The sequence below is a fragment of the Equus asinus genome, chromosome X, assembly GCF_041296235.1.
Source record: "Equus asinus isolate D_3611 breed Donkey chromosome X, EquAss-T2T_v2, whole genome shotgun sequence".
Classification (NCBI taxonomy): Eukaryota; Metazoa; Chordata; class Mammalia; order Perissodactyla; family Equidae; genus Equus; species Equus asinus.
This window is the reverse complement of record NC_091820.1, coordinates 59,174,691-59,198,380: the sequence shown is the minus strand read 5'-3', so window position 1 is coordinate 59,198,380 and position 23,690 is coordinate 59,174,691. Positions and strand designations below refer to the sequence as shown.

General features: G+C 38.1%; 1 long non-coding RNA gene across 44 annotated transcripts in view; it reads left to right on the top strand.

The window, feature by feature from the left end:
• The window catches only part of LOC106846994 (uncharacterized), a 78,857-nt gene that overhangs the window by 24,523 nt on the left and 30,644 nt on the right, over positions 1-23,690 (top strand). For 4 of the 44 annotated variants that reach the window (XR_011499825.1, XR_011499831.1, XR_011499841.1 and 1 more), the window contains exon 5: positions 15,111-15,206. The exons of 38 other annotated variants lie outside the window; for them this stretch is intronic. This is a non-coding gene — a long non-coding RNA (uncharacterized lncRNA). Of the gene's footprint in view, positions 1-10,303; positions 10,418-15,110; positions 15,207-23,690 lie in introns of all 44 variants that reach the window. 2 more of the 44 variants (XR_011499826.1, XR_011499842.1) reach the window with 1 other exon arrangement.

Sequence of the window (23,690 nt, the reverse complement as noted above, 5' to 3'; positions counted from 1 at the left end):
TCTACAGTCACACCCTAACAATTCCACATGTTTTCTATTTCTGCTGAGGGTCTGTTTCATGCAATTACATATCTGATACAGATTTCTGTACTTGCCTCTTTTGGTCTCAAGAAATGAATCACTCAGCCTACCTTGTTAGTAGGGTTTCATTATACGTAAACGTGAAGCAATGTGGCAGATGGGGATTTAATGGGAATCTAAATATAAGAACAATATTGAGTATGGGAACTGGATTCCAGCAGCTCTGGGCACCTTAATGGCAGGTATTTTTGGATCATTACTCGTACTACATCATTGACATCACTCAGCCACTCTGCATTTGTGTTCCTGCTAGTTCAGTGGTTCTCTGTCAGAGCTGTACGTTAGAATCAACTGGGAAGCCTTAAAAATAAACCAGAGCTGGATATTGTGATTTAATTGGTCTGGAGTGGCCCCAGGCATCAGTATTTTTAAAGCTCCTGACCACTATTCATGCTTCTTTTGTTATTAACTGGCTTGCCCGACCTTTATTTCTCTACCTTCTAGCTTCTGCTTACTTGTACTCATGGATTATAGTACCTTGTAAATTTGCCTTCTCTTGGCCTTCATGAATTCCCTTAGAGAAGACACTGTGGGCATGACAGCATAATTGAAGTGTCTATTGCAAAGGTTGGTAAACATTTTCTGTGAAAGTCTGCATGGTAAATACTTTAGGCTTGTGGGCCACATAGCTCTGTTGCAACTATTCACTCTGAGAATCAACCATAGATAATGAATGCATAATGTCTGCAGGCAGATTTGACCCATTGACTGTAGTTTGCTGACCCCTGGTCTATTCCCTCTTTGTTAATAATAAAACTTCTTGTTAATTCTTTCTCAATACTTTCTTAGCTACTGTTCTCCAATTCATCATTAACTTCAATTTAAGAATTGTTTTGTAAAATTCTGCTTCATCTAAAAAAATTCACGTGGGGATGTTGTAATAGCATTTGATTTATAAATTAATTTGGCTAGAATTAATATGTTTGCAACATTTCTTCTCCCCTTCTAGAGACATTTATTCAAGTCTTTTTATGTCCTAATCATAATTTTCATCATGTGGATCCCCAGTATTTCTTATGTTATTCCTTAGGTGTTTTATGCCATATGGAGCCACAATTAATTAGATTTTTTTTTCTGTTAATTTTAGTAACTGGTTATTTTTCCTAGCTTATTTCAAAATTGAAGTGCTGTTTTTCCTGGTTATAAAGTAAAAAGGTGCTTGTTATTGTAGGGGACGAAGACATTTCCTCTTCCCAAATGTGGGTTCGTCTGGCCGGAGAACGAATTAAATTCACATGAGACAGAATACCAAGAGAAAATTAAACAAAGCTTTATGAGGACCATGGCTCGGGGCCTTTCTTCCCGAAGGAAGAAAGGGCACCGAAGAAGTGGGGTACACAGAGTAGTTGTATACCCCCAAACAGGGTGTTTCACATATGATTGAAGTGTCCTTGCCACAGCGCTTGATGGACACAGCAGGTAGTGGTCTGCTATCTCGGAGGGAGTAGCAGGAGGCAAGTCTATTGTCTTGAGCTGGGTGGTCACAGGTGAGCACAGCAGTCAGTTCCTAGCCTAAGGAAAGATGCTTAATCCTTAAAGAAATGCCAACATTGGGAGGAAGAGGGAAGTCAGTTACAGGAGGTTACCAGACAAGCACAATAAAATGCAGATTTAAGTCCTTGCCTTTGGTATTGATTAAGAGTTTCTAGAGAGAAGGTCATCTCCTTTCTTCTTCCTGGTACAGAGAGGGAGGCACCTTTTACAGATAGAGATTTACCTTACAAATGTAAATGTGTGCTAACAAAGGGCAAGTTCCATTCCTCAGAGCCTCCTTCCCTGTCCCAGTTTATCAAAAGCAATCAGCCTCAAATCATCCTGGTGCCAAAGAGACATATCTGGGGGTGGCCATTTCCAGGTCCCCTACAGTCCCGCCTTTGAAACTTTAAGAAGTTTCACAGTCCAGAAGCTGAGTGGTAGATTGTTTCATCTCACTGAACACATTTCTTAGTTCTGGTAATAGGTCAGTCCAGTTAAAGTCATTTTAGAAGGCAATGATGCAGGTGGGCTCCCAAAGTTAGGCCTATAATTTGGAAACAAGCAATCAGGTATTTAACAAGTATTTCTATGGAAATAAAAAGAAAAACGAGGTTAATGGTTGGAGCAAATTATAAACTAGTTCCTGAGTCCAGGAGGCAGCCAGTCAATAAGACTTCTAGATGTTAGAGTCAAAGCATCTTTTGTAGCTTGAAACATCTCTGATGATGTCATCAGGCATTCAGGTATCTTTCGGAGTGGCTTACAGCTTACACAGCAACGGACAGGAATCTCTCAAGTTTCTATCAAGTTGTTCAGCTTTAGTTAGCAAGGCTTCAGGAAAAAGAGCATGTTCAATTCTCAATGATTCCAAATGAAAATGAGGTAAAAAAAATTGAAAACATTAGTTTGGAGATTTGTAACCAGGTATTTCAGTAGAAAAATTCAGGATCCAGTCCAGTTCACAGGTAGAAAAAAAAAACCTCAAAGACAATTAACAGAACTAGGATCCAACATCCACAAATAGTTTTTCACTGAAACATAATTCTTCTCTCTAAAATCACCCTCATTTTTGCCAAAGATAGCCAAATTAAGACTAATTGGTTTGCAAAATAAGTTTAGTTTCAAGAAACTTGGCCCAATTATTTACATAAGTGCAGCAAGAATAGCAATTGATCATATAGGCTCTTAAATCTGCTTTGCTGGAACTTTTTATGAGGAATCTCAGATTGAACCTTAAAGACTTCTCAAGGCCAGGAAAGCCACGCCAAGGATTTGTGCCATCAGGCCTTGCCTGCAATACCTACAGGTTTGGGTGGATTTCTCTCCTTTCTTGAGATTCCCCAAAATATTTTGAGGTTCCTTGCACCTGCCAGATAAGCAAGCTTCCTTACTTACCAGGTAAGATTGCTGGAATCTCTGTAAACAAGGTACCAGGCCCGTATTTCCAAGTGGCTTATTTCCACAAAGTCAACCTTATTCCTCAAAGACAGTATTGTCATATCCAAGTCTGTGTGTTTCTCTCAAATATGACATTCCAGTCAAAGCTTTGGCAAGATAACCAATGTTTCCAATTGTATCCTGTTATAAGGAGAACAGATTCTTACTGAACTTATGCAAATAACTATATTGCCACAGAATAACCATACTCACAAAGAGTTTCCAAATTCTCGAGGGATCAGGTAGGGAGAAAAAGATAAATGTTTCAGTTTTGCTCACAAAGGTATAATTTCACTCAATTTCACTAAATTGCTATAAGTCATAGTTAGCATAAGAGAAAAAGATTTTCTTGAATCTGAGAAAACAAAACAAAACATCAAAAAATCAACAATAAAAGTCACAAAAATTATAATCATCCTCAGTTCATTCAGTCCTGTATAACCGGTTCTTGATCTTAATCTTCTGTTAGTAGTTTTATGGGGTCATCAGTTTCTCCATTAGATTTCTGTAATTTCTTACCCAGTTCAGTTCTGTGATCTGAAAGTTTATCAGAAACCTGTATTGCAGAGTGTCAGAGTCCTTTCCATGAATCCCTCTGAAGATGAGACATATTTGCAAAAGCAAAAAGCATCAGAGTAAAACAACTAACTGTAAATAACAAAAGTCTTAAAAATGACAATTGAGAGAAACTTGGCTATTTCTGTGATACACAACACCTTAAAATAATATTTAGAATTATGGCTGATAGCCAGGACAGATCAGAATTTTAGGAATGTTATATAATTTCAGAACATTTATATCAGTAACATTTATCCACATAATACCAACTAAGAAAGATTATCATCACTTTATCTGACAATGCTTCCAATGTAATTTAACAGACCAAATAAGCCTAATTAGTTTAGAATCTTCCACCTGGAAGAGAGCGCAAATTTCTCTATGAAGTCCCAGGGGCCCTCTGAAAATCCCTAGAGAAATCCTCCTCCTTCATCCAGGTCAAAAGAAAGCTTTTATTCAGGATTTGAAGGTTGTTTTTTTTAGGGAGAAGCTTGTCAAAAATATCAAAAGGTTTTAAAACACTTACTTAAAGTAAACAAGATCAAGAGATTGCTGATCTTGTCATTGTAAAACAAGGGTCAATGAAATAATGCTTCATAATAGTTAACCAAAGTGACAACAGCAAAAAAAACCTTAATAGAGAGGCCTTTTTTTTTTTTCTGAACATAAATTATTTTAACAAAACAGATTCTGTCTTTTAGGTAGACTTAGAGCCAGCCAAAAAGTTCAGGATAATCATCCTTTGAGAGAAAACCAAATTCTAATTTTTGTACCAGTTTACTTTTTCATATTAAAACCCATTTACTTAATTAGTTAGATTCATTTCAATCTTAACCAACTTGACCAGGTACAAAACTCTTCAAAATTTCTCTTACACAAACCTTCTACAACTTTCTTGTTACATTCAGAATTTGTCCCATGCTTGCTTTCTTACTTTCTAGTATATTAGGACAAATTTATCTTTCTTAACCAATCAAACAAAATATTTCCATTCTTTATACCCTCTTTACTGAAAACATACATTTTACTCTGCTTGAATACAGAGCCGTTTTCCCTATTAATTTCCAGTGGCTTTAATTACATGTTAACTAGAACTTTTAACCCTTACAGACCCTAGTAAAAAACTAAAACCTAAGCAATTATGAACTGTCTTTTATATGAACATTCTAAACACTTTTCCTAATTTCTAGAAACATGCCACTTTACAGTAAAACAAGGCACACTTTCTAATAGACCCAAATGCTTTTAGCCTCTTTGCAATAAGAAGCCAAAAGTAGATAACCTTACATTTAATAATTAATGTCTAATATCTTATTTGGAAATGATCTAGTTACTCAACGAATTTTATCATTTAAATTAACCTAGCAAAACTTCAAAATTTCAAGTTACCAAAAAGATTTTGGAAGTTATTTTAAATACACATACTATAAACTATAATTATTGCTAAAAAATGTTACCTATAAACTCTTATTTCATTTCTATCTAAATCATTTGTTCCCAATAATGATGTTTAGGTTACCCACAAAAACTTTGAGACATTAGACAAACAGCTAGCATTTAAAGCTATTATGCTGAGAAATTTCTAACAGACAACATGAACTTCTTTGACTGATAAACCCAGGCTGCATGTTTGCATCTCCACTGCTAATTCTGGAGGACATATCCAAACATTTTAATCAAACCAACAAACTTAAATTTTCATTAACCAAAGATTAATCCATATCATCTTAACTTAAAGGACAATGGGTTAATTTCTATTGCATTTAGAATTTATGTAAGTGCTTACTTTAATCCAGTTAAACAGAGCTCTTAGTTTTGGCCATACCATCTGGAAGTAAAGTCACACATATATAACTATACACATATAGACACACAGACAGAGTTTCCACAGCTATTGTTTAAAAAGTCACTGCCATGAATCAGGTATAATACAAAGCTCCCTAGTTATGAATCCAAATTTTGTTCTGAGCCTTTTTACTAATATTTGTGGAGAAGACACTCAAGATGCTAGATTTTTTTCTCTGCAAGGGCATGCTTATGACCTTTCCCCTCTTTTTTTTTTTCTTCAGTCTTAGGAATTAGTGATGGGCTAGATAGTAGTTCCTGGAGAGGGGAGATGATAATCCTTTTTGAGATAAAGGAACTGGGTGGAATCTGAACTGCCTCTAGAGCTGTATTTCCAGTCTTGCAAGGTTTTTCCAAGGACAGTTGGAAGTTACTGGGTTGTAAATGACATTCTAGATTGACCTACCTGTCTAACTACATCACAAGGGCACAGAGAAACCCCTCAAGTTTTCTCCAAGCTGGAGTTTCTGGGGCATAACCTATCCAACTGAAAGCGTTTCCAACTAGTTAAAATGCACCCAGGGGTGAGTCTCTGGGGATGGTTGAGGCATTCCCCATGGCAGTAAAGCTGGTGTCTGACTGACAGCAGCCAGAGAAAGGGTGCAAAGGCGCCTGAGTGCAGGCATCAACATAGTTATAAGATCTTGTCAAATCCCACTTAGCCCGGGCACTTAGTCCCTGAGCCAGCACAAGGCGAGGCAGGGAGGCAGGAGGCAAAGGCCTGGAGCTGATTGGGGGCTGGGGCTCCCTGTGTCTGGGGCTGAGAGTTAAGTACAGAAGGTCCAGGTTCTACTCAGGTCCAGCCTGAACTTAACCTCAACTTGGTGATGAGAGGAGGTGACAAACAGAAAGGAAAAGAGATCAGGCCTCACCCTCATGGCCTTTCCCCCAAGGGTTATTGAGATAGAGGTCACACAGCAGTTTCCGTGCCGGGGCACACAACACCATCAGGACAGTTCACAGAATAAATCACAGGTCTCCTATCCTCATAACCAATTCAGTAGGCCACCTAAAATGCTTAACGAGTTGATCGCCAAGAGAGGGCTCCCCACGTGGTTTCCGGGGTGATCAGGCCCGGAAACCAGAGTGAGGGCTCCCGGGGGTGGAGCCTTTGACACTTTAAAGATTTCCTTGTTTCTCTATTGCAAAGCTCAAAAGGAGCCCAAAATAGTCACTGTAACTTTAAGAGAGAGGAAAGAAAGGGGTCCATTACCTTGAAAATCTCCCCTGAACCTAGGTTCTGCCTGTGGGGTTCCTATAGCAAGGGGCGATGGGGCCGTCCCTGTGCATTGCATCCCTTGTACACCTTCCCTATTATGCCTGGCAGTCATGAGTGCCAGGTGAATTGTCCCAAAGATAAAAGAGCAGACAAAAACAGTGAAGAATTTTCTGCCGGTCTGGGGGACATTCTACCCAATTGCGTCCTGGAGCCATTCTCCCAAGAAGGGGTTCCCATACTCAACCAAAGGTTAGAGTTTGAGACTTTCCCGCAGTTCGGAGAGTGGTCAGGTGCCAGAGGGAGGGATAGCAATCCAGCCTTAGGAAAAGAAACCTGTCACGGGAGTCTTGGAGATTGGTGACCATCCTAATGACTTAAGTGGTCGACCTGCGCCCATGTGAAATTTGTCTATTAGAGATAGAGTCAGGAAGGAATGGATTAATTCATTCTCCATCACCGTCAGGCTTAAGGTACTGATTCTCTTCAGGCTGAATGTCACGATTTGCCCCATAGAGTAGCCATGGGCAGCAAACATGGATTCATACAGCTGTCCGAGAAGGTTCCCGATGGAGCAGTGAATTTAGGTCCATCCTTGAAAAAGAGAAAGGCACAAGGAAGACTAGAACTTTAGCTCATAAGGTGAAGCAAGCGGGCTCAGCAAGCCAAGGCGTCAAAAGGAAGACTTCCTGGACTCAAGGCCTGGAAGTAGCGCTGCTCTATTCAAATGGCGTGGGGACAGGGCCCATGGGCAGTGAAGAGCTGCAGCATGGCGACAGGACCCAACAGGTCTTAGTCTTCTATTATTGGATAGGGAAGTATTCCCAGCCAGACATTTTAAAACATACTCAGGCAAAGTTGATGTAACCTCTTCATAAAGAAAATCAGCTCAAGCATTCCAACCTTTATAATCTTATCTACACTTAGACCTTTATATTTCACCAATTCAATTATAAGCTGAGTCAGGGTTTAAACCTAGTCATCATTTTCTGTGTTTCCTTTCTAATTTGGCTTTTTTTCATAAATACCAATAAAAATTATGAGAGCTCTCACAATTTTTTCCCCAATTTAGAAGTTTTCCGAATTTGAATGATCCATCGTCTGGCCGAATTGACGAGTAGGATCTTTTTTTTTTTTTTTTAAAGATTTTATTTTTTCCTTTTTCTCCCCAAAGCCCCCCAGTACATAGTTGTGTATTCTTCATTGTGGGTCCTTCTGGTTGTGGCATGTGGAACACTGCGTCAGTGTGGTTTGATGAGCAGTGCCATGTCCGTGCCCAGGATTCGAACCAACGAAACACTGGGCCGCCTGTAGCGGAGTGTGCGAACTTAACCACTCGGCCACGGGGCCAGCCCCAACGAGTAGGACCTTAACAGCGACTCGACCAAAGCTTAACCAAGGACTTAAAGAGGCGTCCCCAAAAGAGATCCAGAAAATTCACTCCCAAAAATAGCCCAAGAAAGTAAAGGCCTTCATTGCACAGCAAGCAACAAAGGTTGAGATGACAAAGGCCCCTTATGAAAGCAGTTGGGACCTCTTATGACAAACTTCTCCGAGAGCTTATACAACCAGACAAAGAGTGTGTCCCAGAAGCCCAGTCTACTCGACTGGCTGCCAAGATGCATGCCAGTACATGCATCCTCCGATGGCGGAGACCAGAAAGGTCACAAAACTAAGCTCTCAAGACGTAGAAGAAGACAAAAGGCCCAGACAACAGGCTTCTAGAGACGCCTGTATCTTATGACAAACAGAAAGACAGAGACAAGGAAAAGTCTATCTCTGGGAGGAAAAGGATCTACAACCAGTGAGTACTCAAATCCTAGAGTCTCTGAATACAAAAAGCTAGCCTCACCAACATTTTCTCCTGCTAATCTAAATTTAAAAGAGCAAAAAGAACTCACCACTCTTGCTTCCATTGGACTCTGCTGGCAGAGATCCGGGAGACTGACGTGGTAAGAACTGTCACCTCTTGCTGGCTCTCATCAGGGGTCCAGGATCTCTTGGCCGCAGCAGTCCAGGAGCAAGCAGTGTCCAGCCAGTGAAATTTTATCCTGCCGACTGCACCAAACTGTAGGGGAGGAAGACATTTCCTCTTCCCAAATGTGGGTTCGTTTGGCCAGAGCACGAATTAAATTCACATGAGACAGAATAGCAAGAGAAAATTAAACAAAGCTTTATGAGGAACCATGGCCCAGGGCCTTTCTTCCCAAAGGAAGAAAGGGCACCGAAGAAGTGAGGTGCACAGAGTGGTTATATACCCCCAAACAGGGTGTTTCACATGTGATTGAAATGTCCCTTTTACAATAGTCACGAGATTGCCCTCTGCACAGAGCTTGATGGACACAGCAGGTAGTGGTCTGCTATCTCGGAGGGAGTAGCAGGAGGCAAGTCTATTGTCTTGAGCTGGGTGGTCACAGGTGAGCTCAGCAGTCAGTTCCCAGCTTAAGGAAAGATGCTTAATCCTTAAAGAAATGCCAACATTGGGACGGGGAGGGAAGTCAGTTACAGGAGGTTACCAGACAAGCACAATAAAATGCAGATTTAAGTCCTTGCCTTTGGTATTGATTAAGAGTTTCTAGAGAGAAGGTCATCTCCTTTCTTCCTGGTACAGAGAGGGAGGCACCTTTTACAGATAGAGATTTACCTTACAAATATTTTGTAAATGTGTGCTAACAAAGGGCAAGTTCCATTCCTCAGAGCCTCCTTCCCTGTCCCAGTTTATCAAAAGCAATCAGCCTCAAATCATCCTGGTGCCGAAGAGACATATCTGGGGGTGGCCATTTCCAGGTCCCTTACATTATGAATAATTCAGGTAGCACAAGAATACAGTCAAGATAAGCTGTAATCCCATCATTCAGCTAAAACCACTGTTAAACTTGGTGTATAGACTTCTTGAATGTTGGGCTGTCTTTGTCTGTTGTTATTGAGTATTTATTTTATCTAATTAGACCACTTGTTCAGATTCTGTGCTGATTAAGCAATTTTATGATTATAATTTGGCAATAGGAAAAGAATATGCTCTTCATGTGGAAACAAGTATTCTGGTTACATTGATGGGTATGTTTCTTGTAGTAAATTAAGAAATTGGCACGTTATAGATTATTTATCTCTCATTATATGTCAGGTATTGTTACCAAACCTGAAGTGAGTTTGCTCACCCGTTCCGCAGCAAGCCAATCTCTGACAATGGGTGTGGTGGAAGAAAGTACGAATTTTATTTTTGCACAGCGCTGAGGAAGGAGAGAGGGCAGCTAATGCTCAAATCCCAAACTCCCCGAAAAGCTAAAAGGAAGGGTTTTTATTTGGGGTTTTAGGTAGGGGAGGGGGAGCATATGGCCTTACTGGTCAGAGCTTTCCCACCAGCCTGTCTTCGGCCTTGAGACTACTTGCGGAGAGGAGGAAGCCTGTGACCTTGCTGGTCAGCAGCTTTCCCACCAGCCCGTATCTCTTTGCGGGAGGAGGTAGTCCAGGTGCTTGTCCTTGACGGTGTCTATCTCTATGGAGGATAGCGGATTCTGGAGCCAGGAAGCCAGAGAGTAAGCAAGGAATGAGTGTTTTGGTTTTAACCCCATATATGCTGTGTTTAATGTGGGGAAACTGATATCAGGGTCGGTATCAGTATGATGAATACCCTTGTAATTTATCTTTGCACAGTTGACTCATCATTTCCTTACCAACCATATGTTTTAGTTACAGAAGCTGCAGTGAATTCTGTCAGGGCCCTGAAGCATGGTTTGTTCCCATGAAAAAGAGCTTATTGAAGATTGATGTCCACATGTTCCTGGCAGCAGGCTTGAGCCCTAAGTATGCATTTGGAAGTATTAGAGAAGAGAATATAAAAGAGATAATAAAATCAATAGTTGTAGCTTGTTAGGAGAAACTCCCTCATTTTCTAATTGTACCTAGAGAATTACTTTAGTCAGTTTAGAGATAGCAGCGTGTATGTGCTTTGTCTTGCTCCCGAGTCATGGTTGCTGGAAATTAGCTACAGTGGGCCACCAAAGGATTTTTACAGTCCTTGAAGTCATTCAAGTAGAGAGAACTGCATGAAGTATTTGTAATTGAAAAGTATGACTACCTGCTTTTAGTAGCCCAGAACTTGGTAATAATGTCCTTAACTGAAAGCAAGGATATGATATATTTTAACTGAGCAAAACAGCTTAATATCTAAAAAGAATTTCTGTATCACTAAAGAAGAAAAATACCTTGCTAGGACCAAGTTTAGGAAACAAATACTCTTTTTTTTTTTTTTTTTGGAGAAAGATACCCTCTCCAGAAAAAAAATGACTTGTCTAGCTAGGGAAATGCATTGTTTTGCTTAGAAACCAGCTTGACATTTTGTTTGAAGTCGGAAGTAGTTACTAAGCTGTGAGTTTATGTTCTGTAGATGTAACCTCATTTATTGACAGTTCTAATCCAGTGATTAAAAAAAAATGTGACGGTGAGGAGAATTAGAACCAAAATCATCTAATTGTTATAATGTCAATATGTGTTATATTTCATTGTGGTTGTAGAAATGCATTTTGAAACTTGGAGGAAAATAAAGGTTGCCTATATGATCTGACATCATAATATCAAAAAATAGATAATGTGTTGGGAGTTCTTGGAATATAGGACTCAGCGTATAATTGGACTCACAGCTGAGATTTATCATAGCAATGTAGTAAAGGTACACTGCCTTTCTAAAATTAGCATAAGGAGAAAAGATACAGGTGGAATCTGGAAAAATCCCTTTGCAGGCTTCCTTATGCTCTCTCCCTCCCATGAGCGGTCACACTGAGTGCATCCTCCAGCAATAAAAATGCCGCAACATGTGTGCAACGTTTCTGCCAGGGAAGCCTGTTAGAGACTCAACAGCCAAGGTTTTTATTGTGGGCTGGTCACGTAAGCACCTTCTGCTTAGCACGTACCAAAATTCCAGACTTCCAGAAGGAAAGTAGGTGTTCAGCATGGTCCACGTTGTTTATACAACCAAGCCAGGCACAGTGAGCCACTCTTATCAGTTAGGGAAAGTTTTCTATCAGTGTAGGGAACTCTTTATGAATAAAGTTCCCAGATGCCAGCCATAGGCCAACCTTGCAAGCAGACCTTTGTGAGGATAGTCTCAGGCCTGCCATGTTAACTCTTTTCTGTGCATGTGGGTTGAATGTATAATAATAGATCAAAATTAGAGCATTCTATAATTGATCACATTCAGACTCTGCCTAAGGGAGGAAGTGGGCTACTTTGATAAGAGTAACCTTAAATATATGATTTCTTTTGGGGGCATGTAAAAAACTTTGGGGAGCCTTTTAGGTTATGTCAAAGAGTGACAGCTTATTTCTAAGGTATTTTTTAAAATCTTGGATATATTAACTAATTTTTTCTTTTGCTTCCTTTTTTCTCCTCATAGTGTTGCAAATAGTTAACTGAGAGAAGTGTGTTAATATTAAAATTTGGGTGGCATTCCTTCCCTACACATTAACTTAGAAATTGACATTAAACCATTCTTTAAGAAAGAAGTCCAAGCGAATGTTAAATTTTTATTTTTTTGAGGAAGACTGGCTCTGAGCTAACATGCGTGCCCGTCTTTCTCTACTTTATATATGGGACACCTAACTCAGCATGGCTTGCCAAGCGGTGCCATGTCTGCACCTGGGATCTGAACTGGCGGACCCTGGGCCGCCGTAGCGGGACGTGCACACTTAACTGCTGTGCCACTGGGCCAGCCCCCGAATATTAAATTTTTGTTCTATGGTTTTGCTTGAATTTAACTAGAAAACTGAAAGTTAGTTTAAAATAACAGACCTCTCCATTTGATAAGATTTAAAGATTTTATTTTTTTTCCTTTTTCTCCCCAAAGCCCCCCGGTACATAGTTGTATATCCTTAGTTGTGGGTCCTTCTAGTTGTGGCATGTGGGATGCTGCCTCAGCATGGCCTAGATGAGCGGTGCCCTGTCGGCGCCCAGGATTTGAACCAGCGAAATCCTGGCCCGCCGCAGCGGAGCACGCAAACTTAACCACTCTGCCACGGTGCTGGCCCCTCCATTTGACAAGATTTAAAAACGGATTGATTGTGCTATCTGGGCATAATTTGATTCAGGTGATACTTTTTTTCCCCCCTTATGTGAAATTGAAGGAATTGCTGTACCACTTTAATGCATTTGCCTGGTAAAGTTAAAAATATCGAAGTCTGTACACCAAAGTGTTCACATTGAGTATCTTTTGAGAAAGGTTTTCATAAGTAATTGTTATTTCTTCTGGGATGTTTTGGTTTCTTTTATTATTTTTTTTCATAATGAAAATACACTATGTTGGAGAAAAGCTAATAATTTAGTTAGTTGGTAGGTTAACAATGAGAGATTGATACTTTTCTGACACCAGTTCTCTGATGTCACCTGGCTGTCCTGCAATTCTGTTGAGTTATGATGCTGATCACCTCGAGTTAATGCTAGATCCCACAAGTTACGGGCAAAGTCTTCCTGAAAACTGCCTTCCCTTCAGCAAGTCTTAGGACCACCCATCCTTCTGACTGACTGGCTAAATTCAGGGATTCCCATGACTATCTCAGGTTTGTTAATTTGCTAGAACTAGTTCCAGAACTTCCCAAAAGCGCTGTATTGACAATTACAGTTTTATTGTAAAGGGTACAACTCAGGAACAGCCAACTGAAGGAGATGCATAGGACAAGCTCTGGGAGGATCCTGAAAAAGGAGCTTCCATGCTGTCTCCCCTTAGACTCAGGACACATTACTCTACTGGCACATCAAAGTGTTCACCACCCAGGAAGCTCCTCAGGCTCTGGATGTCCAGAGTTTTATTGGGGTCTTATTATGTCACTGGCCACTTGTTTAAGTTCAGTCTACAGCCCCTCTCCTCTCCCTGGAGGTCTAGGGGCTGGGAATGAAAGTTCCAACCTTCTAATCATATGCTTGGTCTTTCTGGTATGGCCATCCCCTGTTTCTGGTAAGTACCTGAGAGCCCACCTTGAGTCATCTTGTTAGCATAAAGTCAGGTGTGGTCAAAAGGGGCTTCTTATGAATAACAAAAGAACACTCCCTTCACTCAGGCTTCTTGGAGCTCTGTGCTCCAACAGGGGATAAAGACCAGGTTTATTATATTATACATTTTAATATTTTGCCTCTGGTTTTGTAAGGTTCTTGTTATGAGGAGCGCAAATGATAGATCCAATGAGGAGGTGGTAATTTGCAAGGCTACAAGAGATGAGGAGCAGTAAGGGACATAGGGATTTTATTGGAAACCCACCAAAGGAACTGGTGAGTGGGGTTCTAGGTACTTCCGCTGTAACCATCTTTGCTGCAGACATCTTTGCCACGAGCATTTTCACCATATAACTAATTGGCTGTGAGGCAATTTTGCCGTAGAAGATGAAATAACTGGTTGACAGTTTGGTTTCAACTAGAAAATATGGTGATAAAACTTACTGGAGGTGTAAAATAAGAGAGTGTAAGGCCAGATTGCATACTCTACTGGAAAATGATAACATACCAGTTTGCAGATCTTTCAGTGAGCACTGTCATCCCCACCTATCAAAACCAAACGGCAAATATGGAAGAGGTGGCTTGTCATTCACAGCAGTCTTCAAAAGCATTAATTATCAATTCTTTAGCTTAAAATTTAGATACAACGGCTTGTTCTCTAATACTGTCTTTACCAAATTGATCACGTAATATTAGAAGTTGGAGGCAAAAGAATCAAGCTCCTCCTCCTATCCCCCTCCCGCCAAACATGATTACATGATTCTTGATGAGTATTTTTCTTGAAAATGGTAAAAAGTTTTTGCTATTTGATAGTGGAGAACATTGATGCAGGGTCAGTGAGCTGAGGAGTGAAAAGAAAGATTTCTTGGACTCAAGATCTGGCGGTAGTGCTCTTATTTAGAGAATAGTGTGGAATAGCATGGGGGCAGGACCCATGGGCAGTCAGAGCTGCTGATGCAAAAATGAGCTGAGGGTAGGGCTAATTTTAAGGCATAGGTATGTGAGTTATCTCTTTACAAGACAAAGGAAAGAATATGAAAAAAAAGTTAAAATGTGCAGGTGGGGTCTGGCTATTGGGTGATCCCATAACTTTTAGATAAGAATCAAATCGGATTAAGTAAAGGCCAGAAGCCACCACTCTAAATCAGTTACATGAGGTTGCCAGACAGTAACCAACTTAAGTTCTTGCCTTCTCCATTAAGAGTTTCCAGAGATAAGGCCATCCTGCCTTCCTTTACAAATGCAAATGTCTCTCATCAAAGGGCAAGCAAATTCCAGTCCTGGGAGTCTGCTTCTCATCTGCACTTTTAAAATTAACCAGCCTAAAATAATCCTCATCAAACATGATGTGGACAGAATTCTGGTATTTGGCACAAAATCTGGCTTAGATGATTTAGTGAAATATAAGGAGTGGGCATGTGATGGAACATTTAAATGTAGTCCAGATATGTACTACATGCTTCATTGTGTCCTTTTTAATGTCTTTCTTTTATTTTCTGTTATTTTTCTTTTTAAGGCAAAATTGCCTTACGTCCAATTAGTTATGCAGTGAGAATGTTTGCAGCAAAGATGTCTGCAGCAAAGATGCTTAATGAGAAAATACTGGACGTGGGTGAGTGACTATGCCTCTGGGATGGGAACTAGAAAGCCATCAGGAATTGGAGACATCTGGAGAAACACTGTTTCTTTTATTGGCCTTGTTTGCTCTGCATTTCTGCTCTATCATCACTTTGCCTCTGATTGTTTTCCTCTTTCCTCCTTTTGACTTTCTGTGTCCTTCTCTACCCTAGAGCTTCTGCTTCCTCATAGTTTCTGCTTCCTCATGAATTCTTAGAGATCCAGTTGTAGTTCTTACTTGGTTATGCATATTTAAAACTTGAGTGCTTATGAAGTGTCAGCCTGTCATCCTTACTGGCTCTTTCTTAGGCTAGTCAGGTGGCAGTTGGAAATTGAGAGTAGTAGTCTTAGGCTCAGAAGCCTAAAGGGAAGACAGGCTTATTACAATGGAAAGCGCTTCTAGAACAAGATTAAAATATTTCTGAGTGCTTAAAATGTTAAGGATATCAGTCCTTTTCCTAATACCAAAAGCAAAATTCTTAATATAAAAGATTGATAAATGTCATGACATAAAATTTGAGTTTAATGTATTTAAATAAATGTTTAACTTTGGATTTACTTTTAGAAAGAAATTCTAAATCCTGAGATCAAATCAAAATATTTGCTTATGTATTTTTTCTTATTCTTCCAGTCTTTTAATCCGTAATGTTTTTTTAAGTGAAAAGGATTTACTTTTTTCTCTCAATTGTTTAATTATTCCATTTCTTAATTAATCAATCATTTGCCCACTGATTTGTAAATGCACCTTTATCTGTGTCTTCAAATATAGAAGCCATAAAATAAGATTCATAAATGCAGTTTCATAAATAAAATATTTCATGTCAAAAAGCACTGTAAATCCAAAGAAAAAGAAGTCAAAACAAAAATGAGAAATTTGGAAAAAATATTTGCAACACATATTAGTAAGTGCTAATCTCCATTAATATATAAAAAGCTTCTAAATGAAATCAAGATTGTAGTTTAAAATGAGCAATGGGCATGAACAGACACTTCACAGAAAAACAAATGACACTTAAACCTATGAAAGAATTTATGAGTTCAAGCTCATTTATAAGAGAAATGAAAAATAAAACTATAGGAAGTTAATAGTTGGCAACTTTGTTGGAAAGACTATGCAAAAACTGGCATTTACAGAATGTTTGTTAGAGTGGAAAATAGTATACTTATGGAGGACACTTTGGAGATATTTATCAGAATTATAGTTGCCTTTATTCTTTGATCTAGCGATCCCTCTTCTAGAAATATGTGAAACAAATTGCATATGTCACGTTGCAGAGTGTTTTATAATAGCAAAAGATTGGAAACAATCCAGGAGCCCATTAGTGTGGGACTGGACAAACTGGTACATTCACATAAGGGGATACTAGGTTGCTGTAAAAATGAACGAGGAAGCAGTCTCTGCGATGATACATTGTTAAGTGAAAAAGTGAAATATACATGTTCACATATGGTAAAAAAAGTAACACTGAGATTTATATAAAAATGATTATCTGTAGGTGCTAGGGGAATGGGGCAGGTGCATCCAGGGATGAGAGCAAGAATTTTCTATGTATAATTTCCTTTTGGAGGGGTAGCAGAATTGATATGTTTGGAAGGTTCCAGTGACAAGATACACCTTTAATTTTTTTTTTTTAAGATTGGCAACTGAGGGGCTGGCCCCGTGGCCGAGTGGTTAAGTTTGCGCGCTCCGCTGCAGGCGGCCCAGTGTTTCGTCGGTTCGAATCCTGGGCGCGGACATGGCACTGCTCGTCAGACCACGCTGAGGCAGCGTCCCACATGCCACAACTAGAGGAACCCACAACGAAGAATACACAGCTATGTACCGGGGGGCTTTGGGGAGAAAAAGAAAAAAATAAAATCTTAAAAAAAAAAAAAAAAAAAAGATTGGCAACTGAGCTAACAACTGTTGCCAATCTTTTTTTTTTTTTCATCGCTTTTTCTCCACAAATCCCCCCAGTGCATAGTTGTATATTCTAGTTGTGAGTGCCTCTGGTTGTGCTGTGTGGGATGCTGCCTCAACATGGCCTGATGAGCGGTGCCATGTCCGCGCCTGGAATCTGAACCAGCAAAACCCTGGGCCACCGAAGCAGAGCGTGCGAACTTAACCACTGGGCCGGTCCCTCATTTTTACTGTAATGTTTTGTATATTTCTAAGGTATATTGTGTTCACTTATCTGTTGATTTCTTTTACACACTGGTCTTTAAACTCTGTTGTAATATAAGTTTTTTTTTTTTTAATAATCATAGCCATGCTCACTCATTTATTCCTTTTGATTAGGTTTTTATTCAACTTATATAATTTAAATGCCTCCTGTGCCATGGACGCTGGACATATAGTTATGCATGCAGTAGTTTCTAGATTTTCTCAGGGAGATCAATAAGCTAGGAGAAGTATAATAGAGTTAAGTACAGGGTACATAGGATGGTGACCTAACAGTATAGGTGATATGAAGCCAAGATAGGAAGGGAGAAGAGGACTTTGCAACATTGGACCTCAAGGGAATTTTATCACCTGAGTTGTACACTAAGGCAGAACCCCACTTTGAGGCCAGGTACCTGGGCTTACATTGGGAGATCTTGTTTTCTGAACGACTGTTGGTATTGTGACAGTGCACTTACCACTATATATATATTACCACCAAATAATATAAATTCCAATTATTAGAGGTTCCAAGGGACCTAATTTTGTCCATTAGGTGTTCCTGCTAAAATTACTGTACTTTTAGGGCGCTAATCATGTCAGTCATAAATGCAGCCTTTTTCATGATGTCCCTAGATAAAATTTTGTCCATTTTTATTTTGGGTTGATCATCATCCATTCCTTTCTCTTGGAATCATGATAGGCAGCCTGGAGTAATTTCCAGATTATTTTCATTTTGTAGAAACTTAAAAATCTGTTGAAGTAATATAAAGTGTCTGACTTAAATTCTGCTTGGGGGTTCGTTTTTCTCAGAATGGTCCCTCTGACATTAAACCAAATATAGTGAAGTCAAGGGGTCAGTATATCTTGTAGTAATTTTAGTGACTGATCTATAATTGGTAATTTGATACTTTTGGATCGATTATTTTCTAGTTCAGACTACACAATATGTCTGTTAGTCCCTGGGATCATACAATCAGTGTATCATATTATATAAGCATTGCACCCTGGGTCTGAAATTACATTGCTGTAATGTAATGTAAGATATAGACATAGCCACTTTGAACAGATTATGTGTACCTCTTAAAACCAATGAATTTCTACCAGACTCGTGGAGGTTTAGAATTTGTAGGAGTCCACTAAGCATTAAGACTTTTGGGACTCAGCTTATGTTGGAATAATGTAAAGTGGCCTGCCGTCTTGCGTTAGTATATTTTCCTATAACCCTGATTGATTGGCAGCCTAGTGGCAATTTGGTTGCTGATGATGATATGTAAGCTCCTTGCTGGTATGTACAAGGATTTGTGTCTTTGTAGACAAAGGATTTTTGTCCTTTTAGAATGTTGTGCTTCCAAATCTTAGAACTGCCTGGCACATAGTAGATGCTCATTAAACGTTGAATAAACATTGGTATGAATGTAATACCAATATGTATATGATACATATGTATCATCCCCTAAATGCAAACAGTATATTTCACATTCGTTTATATATTTTTTTATTGAGGTTATGATAGTTTACAACATTGTGAAATTTCAGTTGTACATATTATTTGCCAGTCACCTTATAGGTGTGCCCTTTCACCCTTTGTGCCCACCCCCCACTCCCCTTCCCCCTGGTAACCACTAAATAGTTCTCTTTGTCCATGTGTTTGTTTATATTCCACATATGACTGAAATCATATCTGGCTTTCTCTATCTGGCTTATTTCAGTTAACATCATACCCTCAAGTTCCATCCATGTTGTTGTGAATGGGACGGTTTTGTCATTTTTTATGGCTGAGTAGTAGTCCATGGTATCACACCGTATCTTCTTTATCCAGTCAGTTGATGAGCACTTAGGTTGCTTCCATGTCTTGACTATTGTGAATAATGCTGCACTGAACATAGGGATGCATAAGTCTCTTTGAATTGCTGATTTCAAGTTCTTTGGGTAGATAGCCAGTAGTGGGATGGCTGGGTCATATGGTATTTCTATTTTTAGTTTTTTGAGAAATCTCTATACTGTTTTCCACAGTGGCTGAACCAGTTTGGATTCCCACCAGCAGTGTATGAGGGTTCCCTTTTCTCCACAACCTCTCCAACATTTGTTATTTTTTGTCTTGGTGCTTATAGCCATTCGAATGGGTGTAAGGTGATATCTTAGTGTAGTTTTGATTTGCACTTCCCTGATGATCAGTGATGTTGAGCAACATTCGTTTATATTTTTATGTATCTTGCACAGTTGTTTTTGGGTACTTGCACTAGTAATTCTTTATGATTTATGAGTAAAGAGTTTGTACATTTAATAATTTGATTCATTAGGTTGCTAGATTGCCCTTTGAAAATGTTCCAGTTCTACTGTCGTTCACAGATTATAATAGTTTTCTCAAAAACAATAATATATGCAAATGGTAAATAGTACAAAATTCAATTTGTACTAAAGTTGATCTAGGTGAAGTTTTCTTCCCACCCCTAATTTCTTAGTCCTCAGGCTTCCTTCTTCCCAGATACAAGTACTATTACTAATTTCATGTGTAACCTTTCAGAGATAGTCTCTGCATGTGTAAGTCAATAGTCTTGTTATAAAGTCGGCATATTGTAGAAACAATAGACTAACTGAAAAATAAATTTGTAGACCAATCTCTGATAGTGATATATAAGCAAATAGCCTGAATATAAACTTGGTGAGAAGAATCTAGGAGCAAATTCATGATTAGTAGACAAGCAAGAGGTGTTCATGCCAACCTTGCAAGGATGGTTCAGTTTTAGGGAATCTGTGAATATAATTCACCACATTTTAGGCCAAAAAAAAACCACATCGCATCCTCATGAGCGACTCTACAAGTCATACTTCTTTATAGCACCTTTATAATTCAATTAAAATCATTGATCTATTTGGATCTTATTTTGATGTCATAGTCATATAATGATCTGACATTTGATTTTAAAGGGCTAGCCAGTTGTCTAGTACTATTTCTTGAAAATCCATCTTTTGCTCCCTCATTTAAAATTACATCTGTCAAATATTAAATTCTCATAATTTATTTGAGTCTGCTTCTGGACTCACTGGTTTGTGTCATTAACTGTCTTTTCCTGTGACAGTATGGAATTATTTTGATTGTGTGAATATTATAAATGTTACTGTTTGCTATGCCCACTTGCTGCCTGTCCACATTTAGATTCATTTATGTGATGCCATTTTGTATACTCTACGTTTCTTGGTTCTGCATAATATTTGCATCAGTGACTATTCATTATGGCTCTTGACTACTCTGCTTTAACAATTTACTAGAGTAGTCTCCATATTGAATTTTTTCATTATTGTATTTTATGTCAATTTTACCCATAGTTTTGATTTTGCCAGCTGCTGTTATATTTTTTTTCTGCCAAGTGTCCCATAATGATGTCACATGATATATACATATATGGTCTTTATAACAGAAAAATATACATCTTAAAATTAATATTCATATTCATAGAGAATCCTCTGCCTTTGCCATATGTCTTTGCATGGCTCAAATAGTAGGGCCCTTTGTCATATATAAGTCATTCAATTTTATGTTCTAAAAATCATCAGTTTTAGCGTTGAACACATGACTCTGGACTATATTCATCAGAATACTTGGCACTTAGTTTGAAATAAAAATTCATGGATACTATAATTTATTTCACAGTTTACTTATTAATAAGGCTTTTGGTTGTCCCTTTCAAAAATAATGGTGCAGTGAAAACTTGATCCATGTGTTGTTGTATGAGTATTTCTATATGGTATCCTTGCAAAGTTGGTAAAAAATATGAAGTTTTTATTTATTAGCATTCTTCCCAAATTTCCCATCCAAAAATGTTTTAATGTATACCACAGTGTTATTATTTAACCATTTTATGGTTGCTTAAGTACTTTTCTTCGAAATATACAAGATTCTGGACTGTTTAACCTGTATTTTAGCCCTATATCACAAAACACGTTTTCCAAAATTTTCCTTGCATACCAGGCATTTCACAAGGATATTATAAGCTTGATTCAATTTGCTTTATTGAATTTGTAATAAATCTAATTTTCAGCACATAGAAACATCTAAATGCGTGGTAACCTATTTTTAGAGTAAAGTTTTTTGGGGGTGTATGCCATTCTGTTCATTAATTTTTTTAAGTAAACTTTTTGTTTTTAGTACAGTTTTAGATTTACATAAAATTTACAGAGTTCTCATATACCCCACACTCAGGTTCCCCTATTAACATCTTATATTACTACATTTGTAGTAATACATTGTACTTATATAATTATACGTAATATATTGTACTTATATAATTATAAAAATATAATTGTACTTAGATTAGTACATTTGTCACATTCTCCCTCTCCCCAGGCCCTGGTAACGTCTAATCTACTTTCAGTCTCTTCTCTGTGAATTTGCCTATTCTAGGTACCTCATGTAATTGGAGCAATACACTATTTGTCCTTTTGTGTATGGCTTGTTGTGCTTAGCATTATCTTCAAGGTTCATCAGTGTTGTTGCATGTGCCAGAACTGCATTTTTTTTTTTTGTGACCAAATGATGTTCCATTGTATGTATATGCCACATTTTGTTTATATACCACATATATTTGTTTATATACCACATTTTGTTTATCCGCTATCTAATAGATAGCACTGATCTAGAACATGCATGTAATGTTTTTGGTTAATTGTTTCCTCTTTTATTAAGCTAATTGAGTTGGTCAGAGTAAACTGTACTATAGAGAATTATTTACCTCTTGCAATAAAAATCTTTAAATTGGCTCTGGAGTATTAAGATAAAATTTTGGTCACTGGAATTATGAGGCATCCATATTAATAGCATAAAGCTACCCAAAAATTAACAAAAATGTTTTCTTATTCTAGATGCAATACCTTTGGCATCACTGTCTATTCTCCTAGGTTAAAATTAAACAATAACACTAATTGGGTATATAGTTCTCTGTGATTTAAAAAATACTCTTTTAGCTATTGTTTTTAATGTAGGTCATAGGATGTTGTGTAGAATTATTATCCGCTTCCTGAACATCTGTTCTTTTTCATTTTTTCCTTCCTATTCCCTTCGTATTTTCTGAGGGCCTTTAGTCAGTTTCTTTAGGGAGGAATAAGTTCAAATTGATACCTATCACTCAAAGAATTGTTTTCTTCCCCCATTATACAATGTATAAAAACATTATAAAAGGCATAGGTATTCATTGTAAAAAATTTGAAATAAAGTATAGCACAGTTAAAAAAAGAACAAACCACTCAGATTTTGGGTACATTTCTTTCTAGTATGTGTATGTATATTGGTAATATTTTTAGATGGCTCTTAAGTTAACAGGAACATTTTCCTATCATTAAATATGAATGCATACAAATCTCTCATTTGGACCATGATTATTTTGTATAACATTTACCTCTTTTTTAAACATTAGGATTATTTTAAGTTTTAAAAAATAAAATTAGAACATAAAATTAGATATACTTATGGAAATATCTTTGTATGTATATCTCCCTGATGATTTATTATAAACTTGTTAGAGACCCAATTATTGTTTTTTGTCTGTTTTGCATCTCTTGATTAATTGATGATCAAAGTCAAGTGTAAAGTAATTAGACCCACATTTAAGATGCAGGTATTGTTTATATATCCCTATACCTCTTCACACTTAGTTCATTCTCACGTCTGACAAACATGATCTTCCTGTGCCCAGCTGTTACTCACCATTCTTAGCCTTCCTCTTCCAGCCCTATGTTATGAAATGGCTCTGTTACTTTTTCTGTCACCAAATGATATACTTTCAACGGTTGCAAGATTATTTTACCCGTTTAATCTGTTTTCCCAGCACTTTTCTACCAAATACAACTATTCCTCCTCATTTAAATACCTCTTAATCATCCCTTACCTGTTTGTTCTATTGCAGACAGCAGTCTGTTTTATACAATATTCCTTTTTTTATAACTTTTGATAACAATAGTTCACATTAACTGAGCATATAGTAAGTGTTACACCCTGTTCTGCATGAGCATTAACTCAGTTTTAGTGCTCAGGAAGTAAATTCTAATATTATCCCCTATTTTTTTTAGATGGGGTATTTGAGGTCAGTTACACTCAGTACCATTGCCCCCAAATGTCACAGAGTGAGTCAAGCAATTCAGCCCCAGGGTCTCTGCTCTGTAGGCTCTAATTATCTTTATAAATGATGCTGTAGTTGGAGGTATAAATGAGGTCCTTTTCAATGTCCAGTGGTGACTGTGTTCCTAGGAAGATCAGGAACTTTTTAAGAATTGCTTTTTTTAAAAAAAATTTGAATGCTGGACCAGCAAAGTAGAAACAGTCAGAACACTTTATAGGATAGG